Source organism: Eulemur rufifrons, chromosome 7, assembly GCF_041146395.1.
Source record: "Eulemur rufifrons isolate Redbay chromosome 7, OSU_ERuf_1, whole genome shotgun sequence".
Classification (NCBI taxonomy): domain Eukaryota; kingdom Metazoa; phylum Chordata; class Mammalia; order Primates; family Lemuridae; genus Eulemur; species Eulemur rufifrons.
In genome coordinates, this window is record NC_090989.1 from 38,092,078 (window position 1) to 38,109,119 (window position 17,042).

The window sequence follows — 17,042 nt, forward strand, 5'->3', positions numbered from 1 at the left end:
TAAAACTGAAAAGAAAATTTCAAATAATTATCTTTAATATACAAATTTCCTCCGCATAGGTGTGTTGGGGAGAGGAGAAAAGCTGGTTTTCTACAATGAGTTAACTCAGTTGGCTCCTTTTATCCATTAAAAACATATTATAATTGCTCATCTCTCCTCTCTTTGCACGGTAGCTATGATGAGAAGAAAGAGAAAAAAGTTAATTTTACTAGTAAATACTCATGTTTTGCCTAATTTTGAATTAGTAGTTTAACACATGGTAGAAATCCTGTTTATTTTCATCCTGAGACCTTGAGATATTTTTCTAGCACATGGTGGACAGAGACCCGTATTTACGCATTTAGGTCATGTTTTTATTTATGCCTCACTAATTTTTAAAATGCCAGATCAAACTGTAAGTCAATCCATAATACCTTCTGCATAATTGTGTGGGAGTCAAATCACAAATATAATCTATATTTATGTTGGGCTGCCACACCCTTTGGCTGTCTCCATAGCCCTGGCTTACCAGGACTGACACTCTGGGTAGCAGTGGTGCCACATCCATTTGGCACAGCTTTGGGATATTTCATTCTGTTGTCTTTCTTTGGCACAAATTAGTGAATGAAGTCATGCAAAATGTGTGTCTAGTCATTAGGATGCCAGGGACTGTGACAATAAAGACAGTTAATCTGGCAGTGTGTCCTGTGGTTTTTGTATTATCATTCTCTGTGTAGGTTTTTGGTTGGCCTGATGAATGTGTGCCAAGCTTCACACACGAAGGAGTGGTGTGTACAGGAGTGGAGTACATGAATTAGTGTCCCTTAGTAGAGAAAGGTCACCTCAGTCTTTCAGCTGGTTGGCAAACTCTCACTGAGCTATCCAAATAGCCCTTTAGTTTGAGTTTTTTGTAGACATACTTTCTTGGATTTATTGAGTATATGTTATGGTCAATTTTCAGACATACTGATGACTCACTTGTTACACAGCACAACACTTTTATTTGTTTACAGATTTGAGAACTAGATTTAGATGTTTCAGAGGCATTGTTGCCAGTCAATCATGAATACTTATTATAAGCACTTAATATGTGCCCAGAATAATTAAAAGCGGGGAGAGAGAGAAAGAGAGAGAATGTATAATCTAATTGTGGTGTCAAGAAAAGTTAAGACTAACTAAAAGTATGAAATAATTTTTAGAAGACATAGAAATTACGTAGGTTTCATAGTTAGGCAAGGTTTGGTGTAGCAGGCAGATTCGACAGGGCATCCAAAGCTGACCAGGTGAAGTTAAAGGATAACTAACATCATCAATAAACATTTAATAGGTATCTGTAATATACATAATGCAATGTGGTTGTACAAAATTGGTGGGAAAAGTGATATAAGACATAATCCTGTTACTCAAGTCCTTACAACATAATCAATATCACATGTCAGTAGGAAAATAAATAGCAATTCATGCCAACAAATTAGAAAGCTAAATAAGTGATTTGACAAGAAATGCTACATAGTGAAAGGAGTGAGATTAGGTGGTCAGGAAACAATAAATGAATGAGGTGGAATCTAAAATGGGCTTTGATAATTATGCAAGTCTTAGATGTGTAGAAAGTACATCTGAAACATTTTTATGATCAATGTGCAGATTAATCAAAAAAAGAAAGGAGTTTGTATCAGGTAGTGGCAGAAATTAAGAACAAAAGGTTACAAATTATAGGGTTATAAATTCAGAAGAGACAGTATCATCCAGCTCAATGTAGCAATTGCTTTCACAACTATGAAGCCCCTACAAGAGCTCTTTACAGTCACAGAGGGGCACATTATTAGGTCAATTATGACTGGATTGTGTAGAACTATTAATACGAAGCTTAAGAATCACTAAGCAGCAAAGAATCACTGAAAATATTTGAGTAGGCAAGATGTGTATCAAAATATATGTTGAGACGGTTAGCATTAAAATTAATCAGTCAATATGCTAGTTTTCAGATCAAATTAGATGATACTGGAGCCAGCCAATCAATGAGGAAAATAGTGAATTTATCAAGCATAAAGTGATGAGAATTAGATGAAGTAGGGTGGCAGCAGAAACAGTAAAGTGATGAGTCCCTTGTTAGAATTAAGGAACGTCGAAGACAATGCTGTGTTGGTAGGAAAAATGTTGAATTCAGTTTTAGGCCTGCTGATTTTGAGTTAACAATGGGGCAAAAAGAAGTTTAGCATACAGTTAGACACATAGGACTGGCATCTATCTTCCAGGGTGCCTACAGGTAGACTAGACTACTGGAACCCTCAGGGGCCTTTGTTTTGATCCTTAAGCAGGGTCATTTGATTCAGGTCTTCATTCTGAATCATAATAAAAGTTAAGACTGGAAGTATAAAAAGAAGTCAGAGTTGTTATAAAATTGAAACAATTCTAAATCTTTCTATTTATAAAACTGACAAGTTGAGTTTCAAATCCATGTTTGCTTGCCATGTATTCAGAAAGACTTTGGATCCATTTTATTATATGTTCATTTGAGTGAGAAAAATTCAACTCCAAGGATGGAACTGAGTCCTCCTGATCTTTTACTTACTGTTGAATCTCAGATACTCCCAACAATATTGTTCCTTTGTTAAGTGAAGACAAGCAGCAGTATCATTTGCATATATATTGTTCCTGCTTTGCAAAAAAATGAAGCTGCCTTAAATTCTGTTTCTTCCCTCCCAAAAACTGCCTTCCAAAAACTGAGGGTGGAGGGAGGAATAAATAGTAGGGCTTCCTTCAATATCTATTATGTGTGTTCAGATGAGTATCAAAAATCTTGATGTGATATTTGGCAAAAGATGAACATAAAGCCAATAAGTGGGTGAGATCAATAAACAATATGGTCAAATCCATTTCATGGAATACTTTTATTGCACCATATTGAATTAATAGAAATGCCTTTGGTACAAATGCAAAATTATTTATGAAACAATAGAAAATCTGCTTTTAAGTAGAAAAAAAACACTGCACATGATTTCAGTGAAAAAACAAACCAGATGTTACACATATTGAAAAAAAAAAAAACCACAATCCCATATGCAGTTACCCATGAAATATTCAACACGCACACAAGTTTAGGGCTTGATTTCTTTCCTCCCTCTCACCTTCATGCTAATCTTCCACATATCAGCATTTCTTTGGCATCAGGGCATGTTAGTAAAGTCCAGTATAGACAGCCAATTGAGGATTGGTTCCAGTTGAATTTTTTGTATAGTACCCAGAGAAGTCTTTGGCCATAAAAGGAAGAGGGCGTAGTCACCGCAGTCCAGGCATGCAGGCATGCAGGCAGCACTGTATTATTTGCTATCTGTAGATCCAGAAACGGATTGATTTCTCTGCAAATGAAGTTAATAATTGAGCAATGTGGAAGCAAGAAAAAAGGTTATTTAAATAGCCCAGATTCCCGTACTGAAGATAAAAAGTTAGACCTAAGATTATCAATTAAATTCCCACCACTAAGAGTGACTTATATTGTCTCAGTTACAAAATCAAACCCTTGATTTTGATTCTGGTATTCTACTTGGAACTAAGTTTGTACATTTAAGTTAAAAAACAAAAAAAAAGGACAACACTGAATAAAAAACAGATGACTATACCAAACATATTTACCCACTTCTTTGTTTTCTTTTCAACTGGCACCAAAAGTCCCAGGGACTGTTAAATTTATTACTCTTACTAGCTCTGCTTTTCCAATGTGGCTGTTAGGCTTTTGACACAGATTTTGTGTGTTTTTTCCCCTCACACAATTACATCTGGAATATTCTTAAGTTCATAGCCATTATTAGGAAATATCCAGATATACCATTACCCACTCAAAATGCAATTTTTTGTTTTTATATACTAATTTCTTTATAAATTTAACAATATTAGGGTTTTCAATCCTCTGAGTGAGACCTTACTTTGTTTAATAAAATTAAACAGAAATGATCTCTGTAATTAAATGGAAAAACTAGTCAGGAAATTTTAGTCCCCCTTTATTTTCTATTAAACATAGTGCTAGGTATGCCGCACACACCTTTCAGACTTCTGCTTGAAAGTAATAGTCAATCACAGTCCAAAGAATATTAGGACACAAGATTCTGTGGGTTTCAAGTACACTAGAGGCTGGCAGCAGTGGGTTTCGTCCGAGACTGATAGCTAAGTCCCTGTGGGCAAGATTGGATGGCTGGGGTGGAGGTAGAGATGTTCTAAGCAGGATTACTATTTCACTAAGGGTACAAATGTATTAATATCAACCACAATCTCCTTTTTTAAAAATGAGAATACTAATAAACATGCTTTCCCATATATCTTATAAAACCTAGACAACATTCCTTCACCCAAGGCACATGAATCACTCATTTAGATATTTAGGATTCACTAATTAACAAAGAAAGAAAGACTCCTGACCTCCATAGAGTACTTATATTAAAGATGACATATGTTTAGAATTGGATATGGGTATGGACAGGAATATATATACACACACAACAAAGATACATTTACATATATAAATAGATATAACTACAGAAATAGCATATACATGTATATATAATCAAAACATGCCAATCTACATATATGAATACATGCAGCATGTTAACAGAGCATGTGTGGTTTCTATATAGACTCTCTTAGAAGGCAAACAGATGGCATCTCAGTTGAGAACAAGAGTCAGGGCCTTGACAAAGCAAAGGATTCTCATGACACATGTAGGGATTTTCCTAAAGCTCTCCCATAACCCTTATGACCCATTCAATCACAAAAATAATTTTCTTCAGATCACAGAAACAAATTCCTCATGAGATAATCAAGAAAAAATAAAAGTAGAAGGGCAGAAAATGCAGATCAGTACATTATCAGGTACTGTGAATGGAGGTGATGTCTTAACTACGGCCATCATCAGGACTGAGCAGAAAGTCCCCTGTAGGTGGTACTGTACCTGTTGATACGCCATTTAGTCATCATATATTCACCAAGGGACTACCCCAAATTGACTTTCCCTGCTCAGTAAGTTTTGAACTAACATATGCAGGGACTTTTTCCTTTTTCTTTTAGCATTGTCTTCACTTCCAAAAAAAAAGAAAGGATTGATGAAAGAAATAATTAATACTTGTTTTAAGTTGGAGATTACAATCATAATTATTACTATTAAAAACTATAAGCTTTAAAACTATAAGCTTTATCCCCTTTCTCTTCTCCCTTTATCCTTTTCAATATCTTTTTCTTCCATACTTAGTCTGATACATTTTTTTAAAAAAAATAAGCCATGAGAAGGAATTACTATAACTTTGACGTCTCTGCACATTTGAAAGGACAGTGTGTAGTGTCAAGTATGCAAAGTTGGGGACAAGATATGGATGTGAGTGCCTGAATAATAGCCCAAACTCAGAGAGAGCCAAAGATTGGCCTTGAAAATATCCCCATGGGAAGACTGGATACAATGGGTGGGTTTGGCAGCAATTAGCCATTGTGCAGGGTACATAATGCTTAGAGTTAACAGTATGGTTGTTTTCAGTTAATACCGTGGGCTTTAGTTTTGAAGATTTAGGAAAAACATATACCAGCAAGATAGATACGCATTTGGATAAGAAATCTAGCTAGATGACACGTCAATGTCCACTTAGGCAGGAAGACACCAGCTTTCAGAAAGTCAGTCCTTGAATATGGAAGCCCAAATCACCGACTGAATTCTGAAGCAGTGTCCAGCTCCCACTGAAAGGAGCAGCTTGTCCTGTGGAGGTCATCCTGGAGGAACTAAGGAATTACATGCGCAATGTGAGTATGAATTAAAATGCATGAATCAACATGGAAACCAAATCAGAAGCTGAGAACAGTGTCAAGTAGAAATGCTGGTACCAAAAACTCCTTCAGAGCAGGGACACCACAGAAGGCTCATAAGTATGTGAGGTTCAAGTGTCAGTCCTGTGACCCAGGGTCTCAGGTCAAGTTTGCCATAAATACAATGAATGGCACATGATTCAGCCTGAGGGGGTATTGTGATCTTGGTTAGTTCAGTGCTAAAGAATTCAGAGAGGAACACAGCGATTTGCCAGGGTCCTTCTACATGTCTGGCACTGTCAAGTGCTTTGCTTACATTTTTCCTAATCCTCACAAGCATTCTTTAGACAGGCATTCTTAATTCTATTATGCTGATGAAGGAGTTGAACACAGAGAGGGGCTGACTTAAACTCTTATACTCATCTTGGTCTAGAAATCTAAGCTGGGCTGAATGTACAGATAAAAACCTGAACAAGTCTCAGAGTGCACAGGATGCTAACTGACAGATGGCTTTCAGCTGATTTCCTGGGATCATTGTCATCTGCAAGTCTTACAGTTACCTACCATATGTAGCAGTCTTGGGGATTTGAGCATCTAGTCAAGCTTACATGGCGAAGCCCTGTTACATGCCAGGAAATATCTAGGCATTGGAAATACAGTCATCAACTAGTCAGATAGTGTCTGTTCTCAGTTCTTATGCTAGTAGTTGATGCCCAAATGTATTTTCTAAACCAATCATGGAAATGCCATGTGCAGTATCCAGCCTAGACTGGTGAAAACTGAGAAGTCGCCTTAGGGTATTTGAGAAAGTTTTTCTTGCCGCCAAAAAATTTACAATCCTTCCCTTTTGTTATGAAAGCACAAAGGAAACTGCCTCAGTGTGAAGCTAACACTGAGGATGTCAGAGATGGAGGAAACACAGGTACCTAAGCATCTGATTATGCTGTGTGATGGCCTGTTCAATTTAGGGACTACAGTTATGTGAAATAATTTCCTGATTCTTTAGTGCTGAAGCCAGTTTATATAAATTCCTGTATTCTGTAACTTGTAGCTGAAAGTTTCCAAACTGATACACAGTCCAGGAACTGAATCAAAGTATCCATTCTATGGGCTAATTTTAGCAAATAAAAGACAGATCTTTGAAGGGGAAGAGCCAGAAAACATTGTATAAGATGTGCTGGAGCAAGTAACTGAGAGATCAAATCCAAATTGTAACACGTAGAGGAATAATGTTGAGAGGATGGAAAGAAAATAATCAATGAGAAAGTGAAGCATAGGGTGCTAAGGTCCCCCTCTAAAAACAAAACAAAAATGTAAGGGAGGAAAACCATGGGAGAGGCCAGGATCAAATTACTAAAAAGGCAAATCAGCAAGTTTTCTTTCTAAATGATTTTCTGGGAAAAAAACTTAGTTTTTACAGAATTCCAAGAGTGGATTTAGTACCTACTAGTTCAATTTGTCTTTACTGGTTTTAAAGATACAGGCTGTAGAGTGTCCTGTTAAAGGCAAGTAACGTTGGCCTTGGTCATTTTCATTCCAGTGAACTCGGTACATCTTTGGAACAGTCCTTTCAAGTACACTGACATTTCTACCCTTGGCTCCAGTGTTATACTCCAGAGATGTAAACACTAAGGTAGAGTAAGGCAAGAGAAAATGATTTTGATATAGAAGAGTCTTAGATTTAAATTGCAATTTTTAAAATGCACATTTTGGTCAACCAACTATTATTATCACTAGTTTTTTCTGATTGGCAACTTTTTTTTTTTTTTTTTTTTGAGACAGAGTCTCACTTTGTTGCCCAGGCTAGAGTGAGTGCCGTGGCGTCAGCCTAGCTCACAGCAACCTCAAACTCCTGGGCTCAAGCGATCCTCCTGCCTCAGCCTCCCGAGTAGCTGGGACTACAGGCATGCGCCACTATGCCCGGCTAATTTTTCTATATATATATTTTTAGTTGTCCATATAATTTCTTTCTATTTTTTAGTAGAGATGGGGTCTCGCTCTTGCTCAGGCTGGTCTCGAACTCCTGACCTTGAGCGATCCGCCCGCCTCGGCCTCCCAGAGTGCTAGGATTACAGGCGTGAGCCACCGCGCCTGGCCCTGATTGGCAACTTTTAAAAATATTTAGTTGAATTCTCAAACTTAAGGGCAAACTTATTATTCTTAAATAATGAAAAATGCTAATATTATTATTATAAGGCATGTGTGCATTTTAAAATAAAAAAAAAATCCTATTAAAAGAATTGAACTTGAAAATAGAGACCTCAAGAATGTTGGTAAACACTAGCATCAACTGTAGCAGCAATTATTTCCTATATTTTGAAAACTTTAAATACTGTTATTTAACAAAGAATACGGTTTTATATAGAAATAATATAAAATTAAAACAATAGCTCATTGTTAAAGTTCCATTCTAAGGACACAAGACATAATTGAATTACATTAACTTGCACGAAATAGGACCCAGTGGTGACATCTTGATTACCATTCTCAATTAACACCACTGCAATTTTTAATGCCTATCTTTAATGTCAAAGCATTAAGAGGCTTCCAAGATAAGAAATCTATTAGTGTTTCCAAAATATGTTCCAAACCAGAGAGACTAGAAACAGAATGAAACCATATGTCATTTGCACTAAGGTGATAATTTCAGCAATAGGAATTAATCAAGTTTCTCAAGGGAAGACTATAATTTAAAAAATAGTAAAAGAACTCACTGTCGAACACTAGGCTGACTTGGCTTGTTTAAGACACAAAACAACAGATCTGAAAAGATTTAAGAAGTATTGCACATGAGGGAGAGAACATTTCCATATTCCTAACTGCCAACTGTGTCTACTCAAATCAAATGCTGATCTTTCCATTTGCTCTTATTTAACACTGGTGACCCTCACAGGGCCTGGCTCAAAGCATACCCTCCGTATACCATTTTTGAATGAATGAACACTTAAAATTTAAAAATCAGAGAAAAATGAAATTCAGAATTTAGCATTACAGTGGGAAGAAGATTGAAGCAATGCAATCTAGGTTTGAGTGCTAGTCCTGACTTTGATGCAAGTTATTTGTTTAACAGTGAGCAAATTATTTGACACTCAGTTATTACATCTATATATTTGGATTATTGGGTCTCTAAAATCCCTCTGAACTCTTTGTTCTGTCACCAAAGCTCTGGCTTAGCTTTAAAAAATTAGATCATAAAATATCCCAGAAGTTAAGACAAAGTAAAGGAAATATGGAAAATGGCCAAAAATTAGTAACGGTAGATGACTTGAAAGATTGTGTTTGTTTTTAAGATTGGAACCATCTGAATAAAATTAGATGGAAATAATCCCTTAGGGACTGAATATATTTAAAGAGAAAAAACCACTCTAAAATACAAAGAAAACATCCTTGAAGAAAATAGGAAGCAAAATTTCCAAATGGAAGAGATTAACATCTAGAAGTTATTTCTTCATACATTAGTCAATAAACATGCATTACATATGTTCTTCATGACAGCTACCTAGCTAGGCACAGAGGGTTTAGAACAAATGAGAGAAACTTGGTTCTCTGGAAAGGGATAGTCTGGCAATGGGCTCACAATCTAGTCTAGAAACATAATCAGGAAGGTTTTCAAAAAGCCACAAAAAGGAAATTCAGACTTTAATAGTATAGAACTCAGCAGTTTATAAATAATTTTAAAACATAAAAAATTAAAATATAATTACTATTTTCATCCTGGATTTATTAAGAAAGTCAAATTAAGTGACTTTAATATTAATTTGAAATAATGACAAATTACAGGCATACTTTGAAGATATTGTGGGTCCCATTCTAGACCACTGCAATAAAGTAAGTATCAACAATAAAGCAAGTCACACAAATTTTTGGTTTCCCAATGCATATAAAAGTTATGTTTCTATTATACATTGGTCTATTAATTGTGCAATATCATTATGTCTAATAAAATACACATAACTTAATTTAAAAATATTTTATTATTAAAAAATGGTAACAATCATCTCAGCCTTCAACGAGTTGCAGCCTTTTTGGTGATAGATGGTCATACTTCAATGTTCATGGCGGCTGACTCATTGCTGAAGGTTGGGGTGGCTGTGGCAATTTCTTGAAATAAGACAACAATGACGTTTGCCTCATTGATTGACTCTTCATTTCATGAAAAATTACTCTGTAGCATGCGATGTTGTTTGATTACATTTTATCCACAGTAAAACTTCTTTCAAAATTGGAGTTGATCCTCTGAAACCCGGCCACTGCTTTATCAACTAAGTTGATAAAAATATTCTAAATCTTTTTTCGTTTCCACAGTATTCACAGCATCTTAACCAGGAATAGATTTCATCTCAAGAAACCACTTTCTTTGCTCATCCATAAGAAGCAACTCCTCACCATTCAAGTTTGATCATGAGATTGCAGCCATACAGTCACATCTTCAGCCTTCTCTTCTAATTCTAGTTTTCTCGCTATTTCCACCACATCTGCAGTTACTAAGTCTAAAATTTGTGTTATTTTCAAATATGAGTTCTTTAGTGGAATAAATGCTGCACAAACAGCTCAAAATATCAACAAAGTGTTTGGGAAGGATGTGGCCAATTAATGCACAATACATCAATGGTTTGAGAAGTTCTATTCTGGTGATTTTAATCTTAAAAATGAGCCTTTGGATGACCTCAGACTGAGGTAGATAATGGTGAGCTGAAAGCTGTGGTGGAAGCTAATCCATCTCAACCTATGCGTGAATTAGCAACAAGGTTTGATGTTACTATTTCAACAATAATGGACCATTGAAACAAATGGGCAAGGTAAAGAAGCTACATAGATGGCTTCCACATGAATTAAATGAGCATCAGAAGAGAAATTGTCTCGAAGTTTGCCTTTCCTTGCTGTCACAACATAAAACCCATTTCTACACCATATTGTATGTGTGATGAGAAATGAATTCTTTTTGACAATCATGAGCATTCAGCACAATTGTTGAATAAAAATGAAGTGCCGAAACACAGTCCAAAACTGAATATTCATCAAAAAAGCTAATGATGTCTGTTTGGTGGTCCAGTGCTGGTATTAGCCACTATAGCTTCATGAAACCTGGTCAATCCATTACAACACATGTCTACTACAACCAATTGGATGAAATGATAAGGTTGTTTGCAATTAAGCAGCTGAGATTGGTCAATAGAGACAGACCAATCCTCTTACTAGACAACGCTCAACCACATGTTGCACAAGCAACACTGCTCAAAGTACAGATGCTGGATTTGGAAACTCTCTGTCACCCACCATATTCACCAGACCTCACACAAATTGACCACCACTTCTTCCCAGCTTTGGACCACTTCTTTCAAGGGAAAATATTCAGTTCTCAACAAGCTGTGGAAAACTCCTTTCATGATTTCCTGGCAACTCTTTCTCCAGACTTCTTTGCTGCCAGCATAAACAAGCTACCATTAAGATGACAAAAGTGTATTTATAGTTTAGGTGTATACTTTGATTAATTGTACAGCATCTTATTTGAGATATAATAAACTAAACTTTTGATTCAAAGTTGGACATTTCCTACTTAATGACCTAATAAAATGGTAAATCCTTTTCAGAAGCTTTTCAACTTACCTTGCCTAGATCTATCAGTAGAATCACTCTCTTTGGCAGCAATAACCTTACAAAATATATTCTTAAATAAAACTTGAAAGTCAAAGTTACTCCTTGATCCATGGGCTACAGAATGGATCTTGTGTTAGCAGGCATAAAAACATTAATCTCTTTGTACATATCCATCAGAGGTCTTGAGTGACCAGGTGCCTTGTCAATGAGCAGTAATATTTTGAAAGGAATCTTTTTTTCTGAGTAGTAGTCTTCAACAATAGGCTTAAAATATTCAGTAATCCATGCTGTAAACAATGTGCTTCCTTCCAGGCTTTGTTATTACATTTATACACAGGGAGAGTAGCTTTAGCATAATTCTTAAGGGCCCTAGTATTTTCAGAATGGTAAATAAGCATTGGCTTCCACTTCAAGTCATTGGTTGCATTAGCCCCTAATGAAAGAATCAACCTGCCCTTTGAAGCTTTGAAGCCAGGTATTGACTTTCTTTCTCTAGCAACTAAAGCCCTAGATGACATCTTACAATATAAGTCTGTTTTATCTACATTGAAAATCTATTGTTTAGTGTAGCCACCTTCACCAATCTCAGCTAGATATTCCGGATGACTTGCTGCAGCTTCTCCATCAGCACGTGCTGCTTCACCTTGTACTTTTACGTTACGGAGGGGGCTTTTTTCCTTAAACCTCATGAACCAATCTCTACTAGTTTCAAACTTTTCTTCTGCAGCTTCCTTAGTTCTCCCAGCCTTCACAGAATTGAAGAGGGTTAGGGTATTGCTCTGGATTAGGCTTTGGCTTAGGGGAATATTGTGGCTGGTTTGATCTTCTATCCAGACCACTAAAAATTTCTCTATAAAAGCAATAAGTCTGTTTTCCTTTTTTATCATTCATGTGCTTACTGGAATATCACTTTTAATTTTCTTCAAGAACTTTTCCTTTGATTCATAACTTGGCTAACTGTTTGACACAAAAGGCCAAGCTTTGGGCTTATCTCAAGTTTTTAAAAATTTTGTTATATGTATTTATTTATTTTATTTCAAAATATTAAGAGGGTCCAAATGTTTTTGTTACATGGATAGCTTTTGTAATACTTGAGTCAGAGCTATAAGTGTGCCCATCACATAAATAGTGTTCATTGTACCCCTTAGGTGGGTTTTTGCCCATCTCTTCTCCCCCTCCTCCCTGCTTGGCTTCCAGTGACTTTGACTTCCCTCTGTGCACATGTGCCTCTTGGTTAGTTCCAATTTAATAGAGAATACACGTGGTGTTTGATTATCCATCATTCAGGTACTTTATTTAGAATAATGGTCTCCAATTCCATCCAAATTCGTGCAAAAGACATTAATTCATCCTATTTATGACTTGAGTAGTACTCCATGCTATACATATACCAAATTTTGTTAATCCACTCATGAATTGATGGGCACTTGGGTTCATTATACATTTTTGCAATTGTGAATTGTGCTGCAATAAACATTCAAGTGCAGGTGTCTTTTCAATAAATGACTTCTTTTTCTTTGGGTAGATACTCAGTACCGGGATTGCTGGATCAAATGGTAGGTCTACCTTTAGTTCTTTGAGGAATCTCCATACTATTTTCCATAGAGGTTGTACTAATTTGTAGTACCACCAACAGTGTAAAAGCATCCATTTCTCTCTGCATCCATGCCTAGCATCTATGGTTTTGGGACTTTTTAATAAAACCTATTCTAATATGGGTAAGATTGTATCTCATTGTGGCTTTAATTTGCATTTCCCTGATAATTTGTGACATTGAGCATTTTTTCATGTGTTTCTTAGCCTTTTGTCTATCTTTGAAAAACTTTTGTTCTTGTCTTTTGCCTACTTTTTAATGTGATTGTTTGTTTTCTTCTTGCTGATTTGTTTGAGTTCTTTGCAGATTCTGATATTAGCCCTTTATCAGCTGTATAGTTTTTGAATATTTTCTGCCATTCTGTAGGTTGCCTAATTGCTTATTTTCTTAGCTGTGCAGAAGCTTTTAAATTTAATCAAGTCCCATTTATTTACTTTTGTTGTTGCTGTTATTGCCTTTGGGGTCTTAGTCATAAATTCTTTGCCTAGGCTGATATCTAAGAGTTTTCCAACATTTTCTTCTATAATTATTATGGTTTCATGCCTTACGTTTAAGTCTTTTATCCATCTTATATTAATTTTTGTGAGCTGCAAGAGATAGAGGTCCCGTTTCATTCTTCTTCATGTGGCTGTTCAATTTTCCCAGCACCATTTACTGAATAGGGCTTCTTTTCTCCAGTGTATCTTGTTACCTACTTTGGCTTCCTCACTGAGCTTAATCATTTCTAGCTTTTGACTTGAAGTGAAACATATGCAACCATTCTTTTCACTTAAACAGTTAGAGGCCATTGTAAGGCTATTAATTGGCCTGATTTCAAATTATTTCCTTAAGAAATAGAGATGTCAGAGGAGAGGGAGAGAGGTGGGAGAATGACTGGTTAGTGGAACAGTGAGGACACACACAACAGTTATAGATTACGTTCACTGTCTTATATGGGCACAGCTCCTGTTGTCCCAAAACTATTATAATAATAACATCAAAGACCACTGATCACAGATCATCATAACAGGTATAATAATAATGAGAAAGTCTGACATATTTTGAGAATTACGAAAATGTAGCACAGAGATACGAAGTGAGTACATGCTGTTGGAAAAATGGCAACGATAGACTTGCTTGATACAGGGTGGCCATAAATATTAAGTTAGTAAAAACCATAATATTTGCAAAGCACGATAAAGTAAAGCCCCCAAAATGAGATATGCCTACAGAAAAATAAGGAAAACAGGATGTTCTCTTGTCATTTGACAAAGGCATAATGCATATGTCCTGTAAAATAAACAACTTTAGTTAGAATATTTATAAGTATATATGGAGATTCTTTTTTTTTTCCCCCTGCTTAAAGAAGGAATTTGTGAAGACTGAGAGTATTGGATAAAGAGATTAAACTTTTTAAAAAACTTAAACAAAGACTAAATTGCTTTGCCAAAGAATTCTACCAATTTAAAATATATTAGTTAAAAATTACAACTCAAAAACAAAGAGCATACTAATTATTTTATATTTTTGTTATATTTCCTAAAATTTATCTTTTTTAATTTGTGGTATTTTATCACTATTGAGGGTAAATATATTTCCATATGTTTACTAATTCTTTTTTTTAATTTGATGTGTTTATGATGGCATTTTAACACTTTTTAGGGGCTTGCTGTTCTATACTTTTGTAAATATTACCTAATTTAAAATTGAATATATTAAATTGTCATGTTTTCTGTGAATATCATTCCCCTATTTAGAGGTTGTATAACTTGTCTGTTTCGATTTTTATATATTTGAAGTTTAATTTATAAAATATAGTTCTAAAACCACATAATTTTATACTAAGTGTCATTTACAAGATAAAACATGATGTTTAATAATAAAGTTTATTATTTTAGAAAATAATACTGTTCAATGGTAAAATTTCAAGTTCTGATATTGCAATATAATCAATAAATAAATTGATGTGTAATTCAAATGTTAGAGTCAAAAAAAGTTGTAGTGACAAATAAAATAAGATTAAAAACAAAATTAAGATTTTACAAGATTAAAACAAAACTATTTTATGCTGTTGGGATTAGCAACAGAGTTTATAGTAAGATATATTAATAATAAAAAGACAAGTAATAATAATAACTAAGGTCTATTGAGTCTTTTCTGTGTGCTGAGCACTTTATAAAAAGTGTTGAATCTTCACACAACAACCTTTGAGAGAAGAGTTTGACTCCTTCTAAAATAAATCCTAGGTATTTTGGAGATGAACTTTTTCCAAAGGTGTCCTTGAAAATTTTTGAAAATCTATAAGACATTGTCAGTGTTTTGGGCCTAACACAACTCTTTGCTACACCTCCGATCATTAGTTCCCTGAAATGTTCCTAAGTACTATATTTACTTTGTTTAATTATTTCTGAATTAGAAAGAGAATCTATGGTAAATGATTTGGGGAAATTTTGAGCTAAAGCAAATTAAATTTTTCTTTCCTACAGGACTTAAAACTTTTACAAACTTAAATGCATTGCCCTTTCTCCAAGAAGGCAGTAAAATATGTAGTATTTCCTATGCACATTTGATCTCAGATGGTTTTTTCTATGAGCCTAAAGACTCATGGAATATTTTTAGTAATACTGGACTAACGGTTTGTTAACAGGCCCATATGGAAATGGCAATCAGGAAATTATTATAGATTACTAATGCAAACTACAGAAATCGCCAGTCTCATTAGAGCCTCCCATTCCTCCCCACCATGGAATTCCTCCACTGTCTCTTGAGCAGTGCTTCATATTAAAGGGGCATCAGCTTGTTTTAACCATACACCCACACCCTTGGTATATTCTGGTAGAGGTGCCTTCTCCCAGAGAAAGAAACAGAAGAGAAAGAGAGCTGCGAAAAGGGAAATGTTTATGAAAGGCAAGCTACTTTACGAGCACCTTCCAAGTGACAGAGACTTTTCCAAGTTCTGGGGATAAAGAAGGTTAAATGTGCTGTAAAGGCAGATTGCTAAGTAAACAATCATAATGTCACTGGGCAAATGCTAAAGTAGGATGGTGGTGTTCTGGGAACACAGAGAAAGAACACATGCATTACTCCTAGGAGGTGTCAGAGAAGCATTTATGAAGGATTTAACTGAATCTTGCACACGGAATTGTTGTTATGTTAATTAAATTCTGTAGGTGCTGACACCCAATCCAAGGGGAGTAATAAGCAGGACAAAGACATGGAAGTGTGAACAGTTATGGCTTGTTTGGGAAAGCAAATGATTTGATAGACTGCATGTAGAAGAAGGAAGATACGAAGCTGAGAAAGTATGCAGTGATTAGATTATGAAGAGCCATGTTTGTTATATGAACATTATCCTGGATGTAATTAAGATCTTTGAAGGGTTTTAGGCAAGGGAGTGGGACAGAGATGAATGCACAGGTGTTTTAGACAGGTCACCCTGGAACTCTGTGGAGGAGGGGTTGGAGTTGGGGATAGGAGATGTTGACAATGTGACAAGGAGAGTAGTCAGATGCAATATACCAGACGAGGCAAGCTCAGGACCCAGATCTAGGCTAAACAGAAGACAGGGTGGGAAGAGGACAAAGTTGGGAGCTATTTGAAGATACTTAGGTTATGACAGGACTTAGTGGCATGCTGGCTGTGGATGTCTAGGATGTAAGAGAGATTGAAGATTATAGTTTTGTCAGGGAACTGCAACCCTGATATCGTGTTCTTCTTTCAAAAGGATTTGGGATCATTGTATTGTCCTAATACAGAAGTCAGAAAGCTGCATAATCCTCAGGATAAATGATACATTTGTAGTATTTTCATTCTTATGCCCATTTGTTCAGATTATAAAAATAATACATGCTTACATCAAAGCATTCAAAAATAAAATTTCTGTTATATTTGAGAGCATTGTTTTCCCAGGCTCTTTTCCTAAGCATATGTGGCAGGGGCATTTAATGATTATGTATGTCTAGATCTCTATTTGGTGGAGATCCAGTTTTTATACTTTACTGCAGTCTGAGTTTCTGTTTAATAGTACATCATGAACATTTCCCCAATCATTAGAAATGTTCATTAAAGCTTATTTTTAATGGCCATATTAGATTATTTTATGGCTGTCTTA